The sequence below is a fragment of the Suricata suricatta genome, chromosome 6 (assembly GCF_006229205.1).
Source record: "Suricata suricatta isolate VVHF042 chromosome 6, meerkat_22Aug2017_6uvM2_HiC, whole genome shotgun sequence".
Taxonomy (NCBI): domain Eukaryota; kingdom Metazoa; phylum Chordata; class Mammalia; order Carnivora; family Herpestidae; genus Suricata; species Suricata suricatta.
Window position 1 is genome coordinate 38173100 of NC_043705.1, and position 19620 is coordinate 38192719.

Below are 19620 nucleotides of genomic sequence, written 5' to 3' on the forward strand. Positions count from 1 at the left end.
TAAAGTTTTTCATTACATTGAGGACTCAGAATAAAACACAGAATATATTATAATCTCTTGGTTGATCAGTTAATTTTTAAAAGACACAGAAGTAGGTCTAGTGCTAAGGATGTCCCAAGCAAAGTTGGAGTTGGTGCTCTGAGATAGAGACAGGGCTTCAGTGTCTTCAGTTCTTGAAGTTCCCTGTCATCCTATGGCTAACTTACCGAGTGTGACTGGATTGTTTTCTGGTTCTGCCATTTATAGGGGTGTTTAAAACAAACATACTTACATTTAGTTAAATTAAAAATTTTATTTAGATCTAGCAAACATTTATTTAGAGGCAATGTGTAGTGGTTAAGTGTAACTTCTGATTCCAAATTGCCTGAGATTGCATCCTGGTGCTGCCACTTCCCATGTCTGTGACCTTGGGCAGGTCATCTAGGTTTCCTTATCTGCAAAATGAAAATATGGGTACCAACCTAATAGGATTGCTGTGGAAGTTGAATGAATTAAAATAGATGAGGTGCTTTGTTGATAGTAGGTGCTCAGTAAATGTCAGTTTTTGTGGTTATTGAATGTCTGTTAGGTCAATGCTCCCCAAATCTTTCATATCACAGCATATGTTGAAAATGATGATATTTATCTGGCACAGGAAATAAAGACAAAAGGAATCAGTATCTCACATTGCACTAGTTTGCCTTGTGCACTGGTCAAAAAAGCAAAAGACTGAGTTAGTCCTTTTGTGGATATCTCTGTATCTGCTTAGTCCAGCCCTAACCTCTAAGAAACTCACATTTTGTAGGGATAGTTAAAGTCCTGGGCTAAAACAGTGAACCAATATTGGCAAAAGATTTTTCAGAACAGGAAGAGCCCCTCTTCCTTGGCTGGAATTCTATGACTTCGCAGACATCTCTTTAGGATACGGGCTCTAAAATGACCACTCTTACATTAGTAAATGTAAGCCCCGTCAAAATGCAAAAGCAAGTGGGATAAAGTGACATATCAATCGAGAACTTCCAAGTATGCCTTAGAATCATGTGGGATTTCACATGTATCAACAGTGGGGGTTGGGAAGTGTACAGTGAGGGAGCAACACGAGGATGATGAGGTAACCTGATGAACAAAGCTAGGGAAAAATGCTGTGCAACAAAGGTAATACATGTCAGAGAGGAATTTTGCCTGCTTGCTATTTGCATACAGATGGCCCTCACCAAGGTAGCCATTTACTTCCTTGCCTGTGCCCAACTGTGTTTCTGAAACTCTCTGCCAGCCTTGGAATTATCCCCATGTCCTGCCCCTGCCTAATGATTTCAGCAATCATGATAGTGACTCAGTGAGCACCCTGACCTCACAATTTCTCATCTTTCTCAGTTCCAATCATCTCCAACTTCACCCTATCAGAAACCTGCAGCTGTAGCCACTCCTTAAATCCAGTCATCAGATGAAGTTACTCCACCTGCAAACTTTTCAATTGTTAAGTTTCTTTCTACCCACAGCCACCTACTCTTGTACCTCTTACTCACTCCTATCTATGATTTGTCCTCAGTGTGACCTCTAGTCTTGGTTCTCAAAGTTTATTAGTTATTTCCTACTTTTACTTTATCTCCCTAAACTTTTATCAACTTTTTTCACTGCACTCTCACTAGTATCTTCAATTCCCTGGGCCTTCAGCCCTGTGTGCCTTATTAATGCTATTTCCTAACTATTTCCCTTGTCCTTGAACTACCAGCCCCACCCTTACATTTATTCCTAGTACAGAAGCTTGTTTCACTATTTCCTGGAAAAAACCAATACCATCATTTGTGAGCAATCTTAACTTTTCTCCAATTTAGGAGGCAACTGCATATCCTTTCCTCTTTTCCCACTGCCTTATTCTTAAACAGTTTCCTCCTGTGTTCTTGGTTCTACTCTTACCAATTTTAGTCCCTGAGTTTCATATTTTTTGTTATTAGCATAATACATTAGAAAAAATTTTTAATTAAATATTTAATCAATGGTGAGTTGGGGACAGGTTTTCTGTGTGTGTTAAAATCTTTGTAACCTAATAGCATCTAATTCACCAAGCAGAATGAAAAGTAATTCAAAATAAGTTTCAAAATGGAACAGTTTCAGCCACAACTGTAATCTACTTAATAAGTCTGGGATGAAATATAAACTTAAATCAAGTTGCAACCAAATTTGCAAGCTCAAAAACATGACAAATCTGTTTCATAGCAACAAAACTAAGCAAGAATGTGACTCCCTTTCAAAAATTTTACTGAAGAATACTATATAATCAGTGGGCATACTGTTAAGAGCACAACTTGATAGTTTTCACAAATGCATGGAGATCAAGAAAAAAACATGGCCAACACCTGCTAAAAGTACCCTTCTGTTTCCTATTTGTTATTGTAACATCACTATTCTAACACCATCGTTTTATGACTATCATTTTAAAATTGAGAATTTAGCAGAAACTTTTTAATTTACTAGGATTTGCTTATTTTATTTTATTTTAATGAAAAACTGTAGTACAGCAAGAGAGTTAGGAATGAAATAAATAGGAGCACCTGCGTGGCTCAGTCAGTTGAGCATCCAACTTTGGCTCAGGTCATGATCTTGCGGTTGGTTCACCAGGCCCGCTGCTGTCAGCCTGTCAGTGCAAAGCCCGCCTTGGATCCTCTCTCCCCCACTCTCTACCCCTCCCCTGCTTGCACTCTCCCCAAAATAAATAAATATGAAATAAATACTGCTCTGTATAAACATGGATGCAAATTGAAGCAGAGAGAGTCTAGCATCCTTTACTCTAGACCTCTGGATAGCTGTATCAACTCTTTCTGGGCTTGTCAGTGATCTTGTACTTACTACCCTTTCATAGGGAGAATGAGAGGCCAGTGCATAAGTGTGAGCACCTAACTGTTGCATCCTATTCCCAGACACATATAAAGGATAAGGAATTCAGGTATTAGGACTACAGCTTTGCAGTGACCCAGACTAACTTCAGAATATCATTTTAAGGATTTTCTCCATACTCTGACATAACCCTTGGAGAAGCAAAGGTTTTTCTGCTGTTGAACCTCATATGCAAGACTACTTTTCAGTTACAAAATAGATTCCTTGGCTTGAAGTGTGATACTTAGTACTAAAACCAGATAAATAAAAAAGTACCAACATGAATTTTAAAAAAATATATTGTATTTTATGGGTTTATATGGCCAAGGATTCCTAGCCCTTTGGCTAGAATTTGGATAAAGTTTCAGTACTAAGTGTATTAAATAATGGCTGAGGCAAATGTGTGTCTGTCTCCTCAAGGGAAGGTGGTGCACCAGTACCTACTGAAAAGGCAAAAATTCATTGAATATACTTCCTGCAATAGCTGGAATTTTTTTAAAAAATTGTCATTATTTTTCTTTAGAATTTTAGGGTTTGATCATTTTCTGCAATCAACAAAACATAAATGGAATTTAGTGTAGAGTCAAATGAGAATGGGAACAAAGCTAACCTAGCTCATATTTCAAATTATGACAATCACTGTTTTTGTTGTAAGTGGGCGCGATACACAGAATCTTAGGGTAAATTCTATCATCTCTGGCTTCCCAATGTTTTTTGTGTGATTTCTTCTCCGTGAGAGAAGGGGTATACAGAACTATGCTATGTAAGATCACAGTGACCATCTTGCTAGTGTCTCTCTGTTGTGGCTGTGAAAACTCAAATTCCCATATTGTGGCCGTTATGTTATATGAAACTGAAGTACTTGTCTTGTGAGGAGACTCTCTTACTTGCTGCTTTGATGAAGCAAACTGCCATACTATGGGCAGTCACATGGAGAGATCCATGTATCAAGGAATGGAAGGTGGTCTCTGGCCAACAGCTAGTAAGTAACTGAAACCTTTAGTCTTACAACCTCAAGGAACTGAATTCTGCCAACAAAAGCAGATCCTGCCCAAGTCCAGCCTCGGATAAGACAGCGTCCTCAGCCAACAAACTGACTGTAGCCTTCTGACACCCAAAGCAGAGAACCCAGTCAAGCTGTGCTCAGACTCTCGACCCATAACTGTGAGATAATAAATGTGTGTTGTTTTAAGGTGATAAAGTTTTAGTTAATTTGCTGTACAGCAATAGAAAACTAACATAGCAGGCAAAAGTTGAAAGCTATTTACATATATGTATACACTGAATGTTATTTTTACATAGTCAAATCTAGCATTTCTTAATAATAAGAGATGGATCAGGGGAAGGGAATTATAACCAAAAGGAGATTCCTCTGGTGTTCCAAAGACCCAGGAATTAAGGGGATCCCAACTGTTCCAGTTTATTCAATTCATTTCTTTGGTAAACATTACTGAACATCCACTACATGACAGGTACTGAGATATAGATCTGAAAAAGACACAAGTGTTGTTCTTGAGAATCTCAAAATCTAATGAGAGCGGTAAACAAGCCAACAATCAAAGCTATGTTATCGTGCTGTGAGAAAGGTGTTAAGAGAACATTTGAGCACTTTTGGGGATAAACACTGGGTGTCAAATGTCTTTGACTGGGTGTCAAAAGAGATAAATCACTGGGTTCTCCTCCTGAAACTAGACTACACTGTATGTTAACTAACATGAATTTAAATAAAATAAATAAATAGAGAACATTTGGAAGTGCTCATGCAAGAATACTTAATGAGCTGGGGATTACAATAACTCTGACTTCTCTCTGCCTCCAATCTCACTCCTTCACACTCTGTGGTGGATTAAAAGATGGCTACAAATTTTGTGATACTCCCCTGTGGAAGGGTGAGGTCTATTTCCCTTCCTATTGAATTTAGGGAAGGTTGAGTATGGCACTGATCAATACAGCACAGAAAATGTGACTCTGTGCAAGTTGAGGGGCTAAACGTTTTTTTGGTTTAGGGGGATTTTTTTGCTTTTCCTTCTTCTTTTTCTTCTTCTTCCTTTCTTTCTTCTTCTTTTTTTTTTCTTTTAATTAAATAACCGAACTTCACAGCCCTGAGATCAAGACCTGAGCCACATCAAATGTAGGACACTTAGGCAACTGAGCCACCTAGGCACCCTGAGGCTAACCTTTAAGAGAAGCTTTCACCTTGGTCTCTGGAAGTCTTGAGTCCCTATGTCAGAAGTCTAACTTCCTTGTTGGACCCTATGGAAAAGGCTGAGATGACATGGAGAGAGACAGTGGCCCAGCTGCCCAGTTACCAAAAGTAAAACCATCTTGTAACATCCACACCAGATCAGCTGCCAGACGCATACTACCGTGACATAGGATGTACATGATGTACATGATGTACTACTACTGCTCAGTGCCACGGAGAGCGGAAGAACTGTCTGGCTAGGCCTGACCAATTCCTGACCTCGAAAACTGTGACATGTAATAAAATATTATTGCAAATCACTAAGTTTTGTTTTGTTAGGGAGGAATAAACAACCAGAATGAAACCTCAAATCCATCATGCACAATGCTGAGAATCTGACCACCTCTTTCAGAGCCTTCCTATCACCTAAGCCACTTTTGTCTGTCATAAGTCTTCCATTACGTGACCTTTCCTTCCTTCTCCAACCTTATCCTTAACATAACCTCCAAGACCAGGCTGTTGCATTACCAATTTGCTAATGGCTCTTGGGCCAACTTCCAATATACTGTTTCTTGCTTCCATGCCAAGAAAATACAGCTTATGTTGTTTCCTTGCCCTGTCATTGCCTTCTTCATTTTCTTTGCCTAACTTGATTACCATCTTTCAATATTCATCTTAGGAGTTATTTCCTCCGCCCAGAAATATATCTGACTTTTCCCTGCTCTAGGCCATGAGAAACTCACAACAAAGAATGTAAATGACTCCAGATGATCTCCTCTACTTCCTTTTCACCAGTGTTTGCCAATTTCTGGGTTAGCAGGAAAGGGTTTTTGTCCTCAGTCTTGACGTGGCCTGGCTTCTGCTGAGATGACCAACAGCCCCATGTGGTTCTTGGGTGTCATCACTGCCACATTAGGTGCCTGTGGAGATATTTTTCATGTCTGGACTCATGATGTACACATCCCATACCACTTTCCACTTTAGTGATGCACTTATGGCTATTGGAGCCCTTGGACCCTTTGTCAGCTAAATTCTGTGCCCTTATTGGGGACCTAGGGTCAATTTAGCTCTTCACCTTTGCCTCTCTGGGGCTGCTAGAGGTTCAGAGGGGCTGCCTTAAGCTTTCCCTATTCATGGCACTCTATGTGACTTACTTTTAACTTACTATGGTCATAACATTGTGTGCCAAGAAATACCATTAGGCTGTTGCTCCCAGGATTTCACATGATAACAGAATCCCAACATCATCATGAGTGTCCATCATCTTACACTCCTTAGAGCTAACCTCAAGGTAAAGGACATGGTAAAAGAGCCTTTCTTATATCTCTAGTAACCTCTATTTCTCTTGCTTACACTCCTTTCTCTACTTTTGTTCTCCCCAACTTTGGAAGTATTTATCAGCCTGGAAGTAGGTGTGGATGGGAGGCCGATGCTAAGTGTTTGTTATCACAGCAGAAGGGGCAATTAAAACTGGGCAGCAAACCCTTTTCCCAAACCCTTCTGTCTTATACCTGACCAAGGCTTTTGAATTTGAAAGCGAAGAGTTTGACACCTTTATTCCTACAAATGCTGTGACAATTTTTCTAAAGCAATGGGAGAGACTTAGTAAATGGGAAGTGCAAAGAGAAAAAACATAATCTGGAATGAACTTTACTAAAATATCTTGACATACAAGAAGAAAAATTTTAGCTCTTCCAAATCTATGCTCCCTCTTCTCTCATCTGCCCTGACAGTCATAGGTAAGAAACACCAAATTAAAATATAGACTGTTGCTGTTCTTAATATGATTTTTGCTGTGTAGGGAATGAGAAGAAGGGAGAGATCAACCATATGAAAACTTGCTTTCAAGTACCCGGGGCCAGAGCTTAAAATGAGGCATTTTCCCAAGAGCTGACTGACTTGGGAACTGAGCCTCAGAGGTCACAAAGAAAATTTCCAGGGACATTCAAGGCAGTGAAGACTCGTAATTGTGGTAAATAAAGGGAAAAACTACAAAAAACAAAAAACACAACAAACAACTGCCTGGGACTAAACCTCTTGTGTCCTGCTCTGGTTCTGCCTGTGGAGCTGCGTGAGACAGGACTGCCCATGCCCTGATGTGCCATCACACATCTCCCTCCCCTGGCTCTTTCTTCATGCCTTCCTTTCTTCCCCTTTACCTCTTATCATGAATGTTTTTCATACACTAACTCCTTCTGCATGCATGAAGGCAGAGCAGGAAGTAAGAGAATGGACAATACATCTCATGTGTTGACCTGTAATGGTAGGAGGAGGGAGAAGAGAAGCCCAGGATATCTTTAAACCTCCAGCACCTAGCTCCTGATGGACTAAATGATCCAATCTTATATCCAGAAAACTTTCCTAAACTATTTGGACTGTGATTTGGATTTTATTTTTTTATTGTTAAAAAAAGTTGTTTTTAATGCTTTTTATTTATTTTTGAGATAAAGAGTGAGACAGAGTGAGCAGGGGAGGGTCAGAGAGAGAGGGAGGTACAGAATCTGAAACAGGCTTCAGGCTCGGAGCTAGCTGTCAGCACAGAGCCCGATGCGGGGCTTGAACCCATAAACTGTGAGATCATGACCTGAGCCGAACTTAGATGCTCAACCGACTGAGCCACCCAGGTGCCCCTGTGATTTGGATTTTAAAAAGAAGAAAAAGTGATTATTTTGCCAAGTAGGAATAAGTTATACTGTTTTCTCTAACTGATCAGAGACAAATTTTCAATACCTGAATAACTAGTCATAATAACTACCCTTCCTTGAGTGCCAGCCATGTGACAGGAACTGACTATACTAGGTACTCAATATCTCAAATAATATTTCCATCGTAGAAGGTACTGTCATTCCCATTTTATATAAGAGGAAGCAAAAGCTCTGAGAATTTAGACAACTATCCAAGGTCACACAGCTAAAAATTTATTTGTGGGAACTGGGACCTAAGTCTTTATTGATCTCAAAATCACGCTCTTTCACGATGCCACATTGTCACCTCACCACATGATTCATTCACAGATACCTGCTAGCAATTTTCATATAACTCAGTACCACTTCTGAGAAGTCCAGAGGCTGTATGCAAGCTTTGGTCCAACGGCTTGAAGGATGCCACCAAGGAACTGGCTTCTCTCTATCTCTTTACTCAGACTGGACAGTATGTCTGGAGCCTTGGGTCCTACTCTGAAAACATTACCATGTTTTCACTCTATGGTGACAAATGACTGTAGCAGTTTGAAACTTAGCATCACACACCATTTCAATAGAAGAGTGAAAGCTGCCTTTCCCCCAAAGTCTAGCAGTAAATATCTCCTCATGTCTCATTGGCTCTAATTAGGGTACATGTCCATGCATGGACTGTGGCAGGGGAATGAGATAAGATGAAGATGACTAGCTTTACTGCATTGGGTTCCACATCCATAGCTTTACCCAGGACACTTGTCTGAGAATGAGGGGAGGGTGCTAGGGTGCTTCACCAAAGCTAACACAGGGGATTATTTCCTGGAGGAAGAATGTACATGGGGCAGGATGGAACAGTAGTCCAGAGTATTTCCAGTCTAGAAGTGTCAATATTTTGTTGTATTTTCTTCAAATCTTATTTTCTAAGAATATTTTTTTACTTGTATATACCTTAGTTTTGTTTCTTCATTTATCGTTATGGCCTAAGCAATTTTCCATGTTGCTAAAAGCTCATTTTATTGACTACACTCCTAATGCTTTTATTAGCTCAATGAAATCTTCCAGTAGATTCCACAGATACAGATCTTGATAGTAGACCTAGTATGGTGACTTCAAATTAGCCTGGGTCTCATCTTGGAAGGGAGCATGTACCATACTGTTCCATAACTCTTGCCTCTCCTACAGTCACACCTCAAGCTCCTCTTTGCAGGGCTTCTGGGGTATGGTTTGTGAGGGAGAGAAAAGAGGGGAGGGAGGCTCGAACTTCCCAGTAGCCTCTGGCCCACTTGGCCCTATCCCCATATCCTCTAAGAGGAAAACTTTAGACACCAACACATACTCCCTCATGACCTGAGAAACTTGCTGCATAGGGTAAAAAGACCAAAGAGTAGGAAGAAAATTAATTAGAAATATGGGAAGGAAGAGCTACCATTTGCATGACTCTGAACACCCACAGCATGGCCCTGGCACCATCTCTGAAAGTATACAGTATTGCCTCTGTGCAAAGGTGGTTTTCATTTTGGTTGGAATTTTCACTTGTAAGAGGGCCAATTTCTTTAGGATTTGGACAGAATATTTAGATCCTGAATTTGTGGATCTAAACTCATTTGCACTTATTCTAGTAGAACAGTCAGGTTGAACTTGTGGATCAACAGTCCACATTGTGCCAAACAAAATATGTTCTTCTTTGAGACAAGTAATGAGTTCTAATATTCTTGAGCCTTTCTTATACAAGGAAATGGGTCACATCACTAAAGCTACCTTAAAGGAAAATCTATGATAGCACTTATAAAACTAACATTCTAGAAGAAGAGGAACACCGCCAATATAGAGAATTATTAGTTGCTAGTTTGTACCTTTTGATGACTTCACATTTTGTGTTAGCCTCTAAGGGAGGTTCCCAGTCATCACAGCACGTGTAAGAGTGCACGGCACTGATCATGGGGGAGGGAGCTGCTGGTTCTGGTTTCTGTTCTGCTAGGCCTTGGTGGGAGCACCCAGTTAGGCGAATTGAGGCAGGCACAACACCTTTTACATGCACGACAATTGGCCATGATCCACTGTGTAAGATGATGGGTTGGAGAGGAATCACAGGGTGAGGAGACAGAAGACCACATGGTTCTACCACTTAGCAGCTCCATAACCCTAAGCAGGTTACTTGTCTCATCTGAATCTCCATTTCCTTATCTGTAAAATAGGAATACAATTTATTTCAGCAAGTTATTATGAAATTAAAATAAGATATGTATATGTATGTATACATACACACAGAGTTGGTTTATGTGCAAAAATACTCACAAAAGGGAAGGTATGCTATTATTGCTTTATACTTATGCTTATTATTACTATTAAGCTCAATCATGGAAACTGTGATAGCTTAGTATGAATCTGTAGTTTAGGGTCTCAAAATAACAAAAACATAAATGTCAGATCTTTACACACACACACACACACACTGATTTGGTTAGTAGGTGCCTGCCCCCTTGGTGAAGATGAGGTAGATTTTTTCATCTTTCTAATTCTTGCTCCCTATTTGTCCAGTAGTCAGGGCAGGATTCTTCCTAGATTCCAGCAAAGGGGCCATGAAGAGGGCAGGCAAATGACTAAGCTGGAGTCAGAACATCTTTCAGTCCTGGCTCTGTAACTTCCTGACTGCAGCCTTTGGCAAGTCACATAATCACTCTGATTCTAAATGGGTAAAAGGGGGCTTCCAGGGGTTATCCTTGTTTACAGCACAGGCATGGTATGAGGGCCAAATGAGACAAAAGATGGGAAAGGGCTTTCTAAACTGTAAAGGTGCTGGGCAAATGTGAGGAATTAGTATCAACCACAGACTTCCCTGCTTCCCTGAGGGCAGTGGCTAGGGAGTGCCGTGCAAAGGCGCACTCTGGTTGTTTGTATATTCAGATGTTAAACCAGAGCTGCTAGCTAGGCAGGTAGGCAGCCAGCGCCAAGCCTGCTCTCTGTCAAGCTGCACTTGTGATTCCAATTCCCTTCCTTCACTCTTCATTCACTGACCTATGAATAGCCAAGTATCAGGCCCTCCTCCTCCCACATCCACAGGAAGGAAGGAAACCAGCACTGAGCCACAGGGTGGTTGAGTCACTAACAATCACTACTATTTACTGAGTGCTTACTTTGTGCCAGGCATGATGCTGAGAGTTTTACATATATGATCTTATTTATTTCTCCTATCAGAAAATGACATATGATTAGTTTCCCATTTTACAGATGAGGATGCTGGGAGTCAGAGAAGTCAAATAAGGTGCTCAAGATTCTAATGAGGCAGCACACTCCATCAAGGGTCAAATCCAGGTGGTCTGATTCTAAAAGCCACATCCTCTAACAGTGAGCAATGCCACCTTCTTAGGAGCCAGAGAAATTTCTGGCTCATATCCATCCTCACTTAGCTTCCCGCCACCAACATAAATCCATTGGTGGTATCCAGTTTTTGAAGACAGCAAATGCCAAGAAGGGTGCTAATGATGGTCTGGTAACTCCATTTCTTACTCATTGCATAGACTCACTTCAGTGCTGTAAAGTCCTGGTATGTGCAGGGGGCCAAGCTCTGAGACTCGGTAGCCTGTTTCTCTTTGCTCTGGGAGTTTCTGGCTCATAGATGTCATAAAAGTGTCTAAGTCTAGTTTTAGGCCAAGGGAGGATTAGAGTTGTAATTAAGGCAGGGTTTCACGTGCCCATAGCCAAGGAACACCTGAGACCTGGGGATGGGGGCAGTTGCTAACAGCAGTAGCGAGTGGTGCCACACCAAATCCCTCATCTCCTTGATCTACAACGTCTACAAGATTCCGCATCTCCGTCTACAGCAAATATTTCCTGAGCATCTTAGAGTGCCACCTAATGCCAAAGCCAGGCACAGGTACTTGTGCATGATAAGGCACTTGGGAGACAAAGCCATAGGAGGCATTATGTGATGCAAACAGATCAGTGGTTCAGAAAGCAAGTGAAACTGAATTCTGACAAAGAGACAAGTTGGCGTAGAGCAGTCAGGGTGGCCTCTATGAGGGAAGGAGTGAAAAGGACTTTGAAAGAGGGGTGGGATCTGACTATGAGAAAAGGGGTGGGGAGAGAAGGGAGAAAAGTGAGAGAAGATGTAGAAGATAATAGTGCAAAGGCAGGTTCAACACAAGTGGGAATGGGTGCTGGTGTGGAAGGATGCTTTCAGGTGGATGAAACAGAAATGGCTTCAATAAGTGGATCCTTTCACACAGTGCAGGGGTTGGATGTACTTCTGGATTCCTTGGTCCAGCAGCCAATGAGGGCTAGTGTTTTTCAAGTGAACTCTGTCTATAGGTCACAGTTATTTGTCTTCAGTAAGGCAATATATTCTCTTGTTCAACAAGAGCTTGATTTATCTTTCCCAGAAATCCCCAGCTGGCTTCATTTTATATTTCATTGGCTCAAACTGGCATTAGGCCTGCCTGATCCTAAACCCATCACTGATGAAGGAAAGGAATATAATGATTGGCTTACACCAGTGGATCTCAAACTTTAGCCTTCCTTGGAATCAACTGGAAGCCTTCTAAAAACCACATACTGCTGCCCTGCCTATTTCAGAGTTTCTGATTCCATAGGCCTGGGGCCACAATTTACAATTCTAACAAGTTGCCATGTGATGCTAGTACTGCTAGGCTGGGACCACACTTTGAGGACTACTGTCTTAGACTCGTCATTTGGGGTGGAATGGAGGTTGGGGGCATCAACCACAATGTCTTCTGTGATATGGCCACCAAATATCCTGGTTGGCATGCCATAGTTTCTGCGTATGTCTGTTAAGCTAGCGTAATTATGTCCTCTTTTACTTTCAAAAGTGCCTTGATCATTTTCACATATAAATTACATGATTACCTTACTGTAGGGAGCTATGAGTTCAAGTTCAAGTCAAAGACGCTTATTTACAAGTCAGCATAGGCTCATGGACTAGGATTCATCAACAAAACGTGTTCCAATTTGGGGATCTCTTCTTTGTCCTATGTCCAAGGACCTGAGAAAGAGAGAGAGAGAGAGAGAGAGAGAGAGAGAGAGAGAGAGAGAGAAAGAGAAAGGCCATCACTATGAACTATATTTTATACTTTTGGATCCTGTGTTTTGGAAGACTTGCTCATAATATGTATGGAAACTATTCTCTACTCATCATAAAAACAGCTGCTGATATCTTTTTTGCTAAACATTCTTAACAGTGTAACTCATTTTACTAAATAGTAAAGCATCAATAGCAACTAACTCATTTGGTCTCATGTTGAAATAATTTTTAGGAAAATGTGAAACATTTTATATGAAGCTAAACTATCATATTTTTAAAACTTTGACCATAATGCAGCTCACAGTAAAACAGAGCTCAGAATTAATAAATAGTGTTGGTTGCCAAGTATTTTGGTTCATCCAGAACTAAAGGTTTTTACTGAAAATTTACTGCATCTGACAGTCATACCAAATTACCATGTAATTTCTGGAAGAAAAGTAGTGAAATGATATTCCTATTTTTCTTTCTTAATCTAGTTTCTCTCTCTTGGCTTTTTCTACCTAGAGGTTACCAAGTACTAGGTATGAAATGATCTTACATATTAGACACCTCCAATCCTATCTATGGAATCCAGCGTGGCCTCTTTGAGTTTCTTAAGAAACTGATAACAAGCAGTGTTTGGGATGCAGTTTAAGAATTTGCTTAAACCACTTCCTCCCAAACCCACATAAAATCATAAACCCAGGCAAATCCAGATGAGAATCATAGACATATTGTTGCTCTCTGCAAAACCAAGAATTGTGAAATTTTACTTAATCCAAAATTGTTTGGATCTTGTTGTTTTAAGTCTTTTACTAAACTTTTCTTCTTATGCCAAAATAACCACATATGGTTTCAATCCTTCGAGAGAAGGACAGTTCGGGGTGAATCTGGTGGAAGAGCAACATTTCAAACGTTTAAATATAGTAGAATCTTTGAGTTGGAGAGACCCTAGCAGTCTTCTGTTTTAAACCTCCATTCACTGTAGTAATCTCCCTCCCAACATCACTGAGAGAAGGGTGCTCTTAATTGAATTACAACTTGCAGGGATAGGAAGGCCACAGCTTCAGAGGGTGAGCGATGGTTTCATGGTTGAACAGCTTTAGCTAGAACGTTTTCTCACAGTGGGTTACAGCGTGTCTCCCAATGTGTTTCCTTTTGAGGGCTACAGACTGTTCTGTGGACTAAACTATGGCCTCCCAAAATTTGTATGTTCGAGCCCTACCCCCCAAAGTGATTGTATTTGGAGACAGGGATTTTAGGAGGTGATTAGGATTAAATGAGGTGATATGAGTGGGGCCCTAATCTGATAGGGTTGGTGTCCTCATAAGAAAAGGGAGAGAAAGAGCTCTTCCTCTCCACCGCCAGCACTGAGAGAAAAGGCACCATGAGGGCACAGCATGCAGATGGCCATCTGCAAGCCAGAGAGAACTCTGCCCAGAAACCGAATATGCTGGCACCTTCATGATGGACTCCTAGCCTCCGGAACTGTGAGAGTTAAATTCCTGGTAATGAAGCCACCTCATCTGTGACACTGTGTTCTAGAAGCCCAAGCTAAGACTATGTGTGCTGCCTTTCCTCCGCCAGGGCTCTCAGCTATGCCCATCACACACTTACCAGTCTTTGAAATGAAAATCCACGTGACTTCCAATTTTCTTTACCTGATAAGATTTCCAGATTGCTGTCCAGACTGCCCATCTTGAGATCACTCCAGCTTGTGTCTGTCTTGTCAAAACAATGTTGTCTAGAATGGAACAAAGAATCTTCTATGTTCATTCTGACCAATGTAGAATACACTGAAACATGATTTTCTTTGAGCTAGATTCCACAGGTTCATATGGGCTCTGTATAATACAAGGTTGGTTTGGGTTTCTTCAGACACACATCATATGCCAGTTTAACTTGAGGTCACCTAAAATTGCATTTTTTTTTTCTTTTTAGATGAACTTCTTTCTGGGCCCTGTAATCCAGGAGGCTCTTGGGTTATCAAGTATGAGATCATACAGAAAAATGTAAAAGATTAAAGAAAACCGTATTTTACTACACAAATGTGAACCCCGAGGGCTGGTTGGTTGATGGAATGTAAAGTCAGGCATATGCTATGTTGGCGGGTGCTAACTGCTCTGAAAAGCAAGAAGTGGCGCTTGGTAGCGGGTGTTGGGCCTACGTTCTTCTGGTCTCAGCAGAGCAGGAATCACTGGATCGCATCAGCATGGTTGTTACTTTTTCAGTAGCTGCTGCCTCAGTTATAGGTTTGTGACCCTGACCATATAGCCTACCCATGAGTAAATTGATTAACTTGAAAATTTATTACACATCTTACATATTTAATATCTCTAATGTCGAGCTGTTGTGGATTATGGTAATTAATTCAGCTTAGAAGTATTCACTGAGTTATTCACTTAGAATGGCAGCCTGTGATTTTATTTATTAGTGGTATATATAATTTTGAAAATGCCTTCATCTAATCAACTGATTAATCATCCATCATCTCGTCAACAAATTTTTATGGACTGCTTGTTATGCAGAAGTGTGAATCATATGTACATATATTAAAATGATTGCTACAGAATTACTAGTTCTAGAAATTCCTGGGTGCTCATCAAGGTGGAATGAGACACCTAGAAATATTAATTTTAAAAAGACAGTATTTCTAATCAAAAGAATACAGCTGTAGTATGAGCATTTTTCTTTTTTGCTTTATGATTATGTAAGAATGTGTTAGTTGATTTTACAATACCTTTCTAGTAGATAAATTAGCCTGTTTTCCTAATAGTATACATGGGGAAACTTGAGATTCCTGGAAGATAGATGGCTTACCCTTAGTCACTTAGGGAGTGTTAATATTGGAATAGAAACTTTAGCTTTAAGTGTCATTGTCTAGCAACATCTGATCTTGATCCAGTCAGTGTAAGAGGCCACACACCTTCGGTGTCAGGTCTTTTTGTGAGCCAGGGGACCTTCACTGCAAAACTCACTCAGATATCACCTATTTCAGGAGTTCACATCTTTGGTGTCAAAAGGCCTCAGGTATGAGAATTTCTCAGGGTGCTTTAGGCTACCTGTCTTGGCCAGTGGGGTTCAGGCCTCCCTCAGGGTCAAGGTATCAGCAAGTATAGAAGAAGGGTATGTAGGTGAAAGTTGGGGCAGGGGAAGAGGCTAAAAGAAGGAATCAACCATGTTTGTTTCAGCGCCTTTATCTTGATGCAGCTCCCAAGTTGCTATGTAGCCTTGTCTTATGCAATTGGGGCGGGGGGGGGGGGGGGAATGATAATCACAAAAGAATTCTAGATATGTGACCCTGACCATTTCACTTTTGGGAATACCATGTCCAGGCTTTAACTTTTGGACATTTTTATCTGGGGATTTTCAACCTGGTTACAAAATGGGCAGAAGGAGTATTACCCCATGGAAATGTATCCTAAATATGTGTGGGAAGGGTGTGGTAACATGATTCTCTGCCTCTTACCCCTGCCCCACCCACCCCCACAAAAGCATCTCATGCAGGCAAATTTTCTTAACCCTGGCTACACGTTAAAATTACTTGTGGAATTAAAAAAAAATTACCCAGCCCTGGGTCCTACCTCCAGGCACTCTGAGGTCTTTGGTTGGAGGTAGAAACCTGATATATTTTTTTTAAAGTTCTATGTGGTTTGTCTTTTTGAAAAAAATTTGAGAAAAATGCGAGCAGGGAGGGGCAGAGAGAGGGGGCAGGGAGAGAATGCAAGAATGCTCCGTGATCTCAAGAAACCGAACTGTGAGATCATGACCTGAGCTGAGATCAAGAGTTGGATGCTCATCCAACTGAGCCACCAGACACTCTTTATTTATTTATTTATTGTCTTTATTTTATTTTGAGAGACAGAGACAGAAAGTGAGCGGGGGAGGGGCAGAGAGAGTGAGAGACACAGAATCCAGGCTCTGAGGCTCTGAGCTGTCAGCACAGAGCACCCAGGCACTCTTTAAATCTCCATGTGCTTTAATTATTTTATTGTTTTTTGATTATTTGTTTTTAATGTTTATTTATTTTTTGAGAGAGAGAGAGAGAGAGCGAGAGCGAGAGAGCATGCGCAAGCATGTGAGCATGAGCAGAGGAGAGGCAGAGAGAGGGAGACACAGAATCTGAAGCAGGCTCTACGCTGTCAGCACAGAGCCTGAATGCGGGTCTCAAACCCACAAACCATGAGATCATGACCTGAGCCGAAGTCAGAAGCTTAAGTGACTGAGCCACCCAGGTGCCCCTCCATGTACTTCAAATATGCAGCTAGGATCACTGCCTGGTGATCCCCTGTTACTGACAGGAGAGGGGCCCATCCCCAGCATCCTACCACCTTGAGTGTTAATGTGGAAAAGAAAGCATGAGAGCCATCCAGCCAGTCATTCTCAAAGTGTTTCACACACCAGGAGCATCAGCATCACCCGGGAACTTAGGAGAAATACAAATTCTCAGGCTTAACGACACACATTCTCAAGGGAACCATGGTATAAAAGGCCCCCCAGGTGATTCTAACACATTGTAAAATTTGTGATCCACTGTCCTAACTTAACCTAGAGCATTCTGAACTTGTAACTTGAATATAATCAAATTAAATACTTAACCTTTCTGATAAAGAGAAAATTCTAGTTATAAACACGAGCATACATAGGGTTTTGTTTAGCTAAAGATATTAAGTGTAGCAATAGAAGTGTCAGACATTAAGTAGGGAGGACTCTGGGTATAAGGGCAGAGGTTGTATATATATATTTGTTTGTTTGTTTGTTTTGAGATATTAGTTCCTTCTCAGGAAATCACATCATATGGGCAGCCATCTTTTTACCTTGAGCTAAAGCTCTTTTTGTATTGACTATGAGTTTATATTTTAACCTGCCCTAGGCAGGCTCTTCCCCATAATCAAATAGTGTTTTCAAAGACAATGAAGATCAGTAAACAAGGCCCTACACTAGACAAAGGGACTGGCAAACACCCAAAGCCACCTCACCCAAGACGTCTCATGGGAATCTGTTGGGGTTTTGACTACAACAATAACATAGATGATATCATGCCAGAATGCTGCGGTCATGAGAGTTAGGGCAGAAGAATGAGGTGTTGTCATGACCCCTGTGGCTTTGAGAGAACCTTTATTCTCTTTATTCACAGAGAGAGTCTATGGTGGAGGGATGACATGTTTTTGGATATCCCTCATATGATCTTATTTCCAGCTTTCAATCACATCGATGAGGATGTGAGCAATGTCCCAAAGTAAAAGAACTGTGGTATCATAAGCAAAGCAAACACACATGCAGGTTCATGATTCTTTCTTATGGAGGAATCCATTATAATATCAGAGACTCAAGGTAAGATTGCTTCAGAGTTCACTGGTTTCAAAGAGCACATACATTCCTGAGGGAAAGATTACTCTTAATGGACTGAAGACATGCTTAAAGTGAGAATGTGATAGTAATGATTCACTCTGAGATTTCATATCAAAGCCACAGGAACTAAAAATGCAAGTATATTTCCCAATGTGAAACATGGCCTGCAATCTTAATCCATGTTACTTCCTCATGTTGCTGTATTACTCAAAACAGCCTATTTCTTCATTGAACATTGATGAATTTCCTTTGTGGTAACTGTCACCATTTGATCTACTGATATGTCCAGGCATTCCTCTCCATCTTTGTGTTCTCCTTCAAGGAAAGGTCATCGAGCAAGCAGATTGGGTCTGGTTAAGAGCATGTACTTGGGACCAAACTTCCTGTGTTCAAATCTACCAACATAACTTGTTAGGGAGGTGTATATTTGGATGGATTTCTTCATCTTCCTAAAGTGCTGTTTACTGTACCTGTAAAATGGGGAAATAACACTACCAACCTCATAGTATTAGCAAAAGTACAGGATCTGATACATAGGGAGTGCTCGATAAACATTAGCTCTTATTTGAGGAGGATATAGCATGTGGTTAAGAGCAGGATTTGTCTGGTTTAAATCCTAGACAAGTTTCCTAATCTTTCTGTGTTTCTATGGCCTTGTGTGTAAAATGAAGATAGTAATATTACTTATACAGGTTGCTGATCAAATGACGTAACCTATGTAAAGTGCTTAGAACAGTAATTGGCACATAGGAAGCCCGGATTAAGTATTAGTTAATACTGTGATATAAGAATCATGACATAGAATTCCTGTCAAGAATAGTAGTGAGTCAAGAACATGATCTCAGGTAGAATCAGACTAGTATTACTCTCCTTAACTTCACTACCTGGTTAACACTGGCTAATTCATCAGAGTTGGAGTTGGAAAAGGAGTCCAGGGGCACCTGGGTGACTCAGTTAAGCATTTGACTCTTGATTTCAGCTTAAGTCATGATCTCACAGTTCATGAGTTTCGGCAGAGTAGAGCCTGCCTGGGATTCTCTCTCTCCCTCTCCCTCTGCCCCTCCCCTGCTCTGTCTGTCTCTCTCTAAAATAAATAAACATTTAAATTAAAAAACAAAAAAGAAATAGGGTCTCTAAGAAAGTAAGTGGGATTGAATAAGGTAGTGGAGTGGGGCCCTGATCGGATGGGATCAGTGTCCTTATGAGAAGAGACAACTGAGAGTTGGCTCTCTCCCTCTCTCTGCATGGAGGAAGGGCCATGTGAAGACATAGATGGAAGGTGGCCATCTGCTAGCCAGAAATACAGTTCTCACCCGAAACTGTCCAGGCTGGAACATCACTGATCTCAGACTTCTAGTCTCCAGAGCTGTGAAAAAAATAAATTTCTGTTGTTTAAGCACCCCTGAGTCTGTGGTATTTTGTTATGACAGTCCAAGGTAAGACAGGGAGTACAGGGTGGGCTCCTGTGTGGGGGGGAGTTGTGTGAATGGGAGGGGTACGGGGCGCCCTCTTGGCCCGCAGACTCCTTGATCTGTATG

At 41.0% G+C, this 19620-nt stretch overlaps 1 long non-coding RNA gene across 1 annotated transcript; it reads right to left on the bottom strand.

Annotated features, from left to right (window-relative positions):
• Positions 1-272: 272 nt before the first annotated feature.
• Positions 273-14434, bottom strand: LOC115293919. The gene is made up of 4 exons (XR_003909673.1): positions 14392-14434; positions 9567-9897; positions 5782-5958; positions 273-625 (listed from the first exon to the last, which is right to left on the bottom strand). It is a non-coding gene; the product is annotated as an uncharacterized LOC115293919 (long non-coding RNA).
• Positions 14435-19620: the final 5186 nt, after the last annotated feature.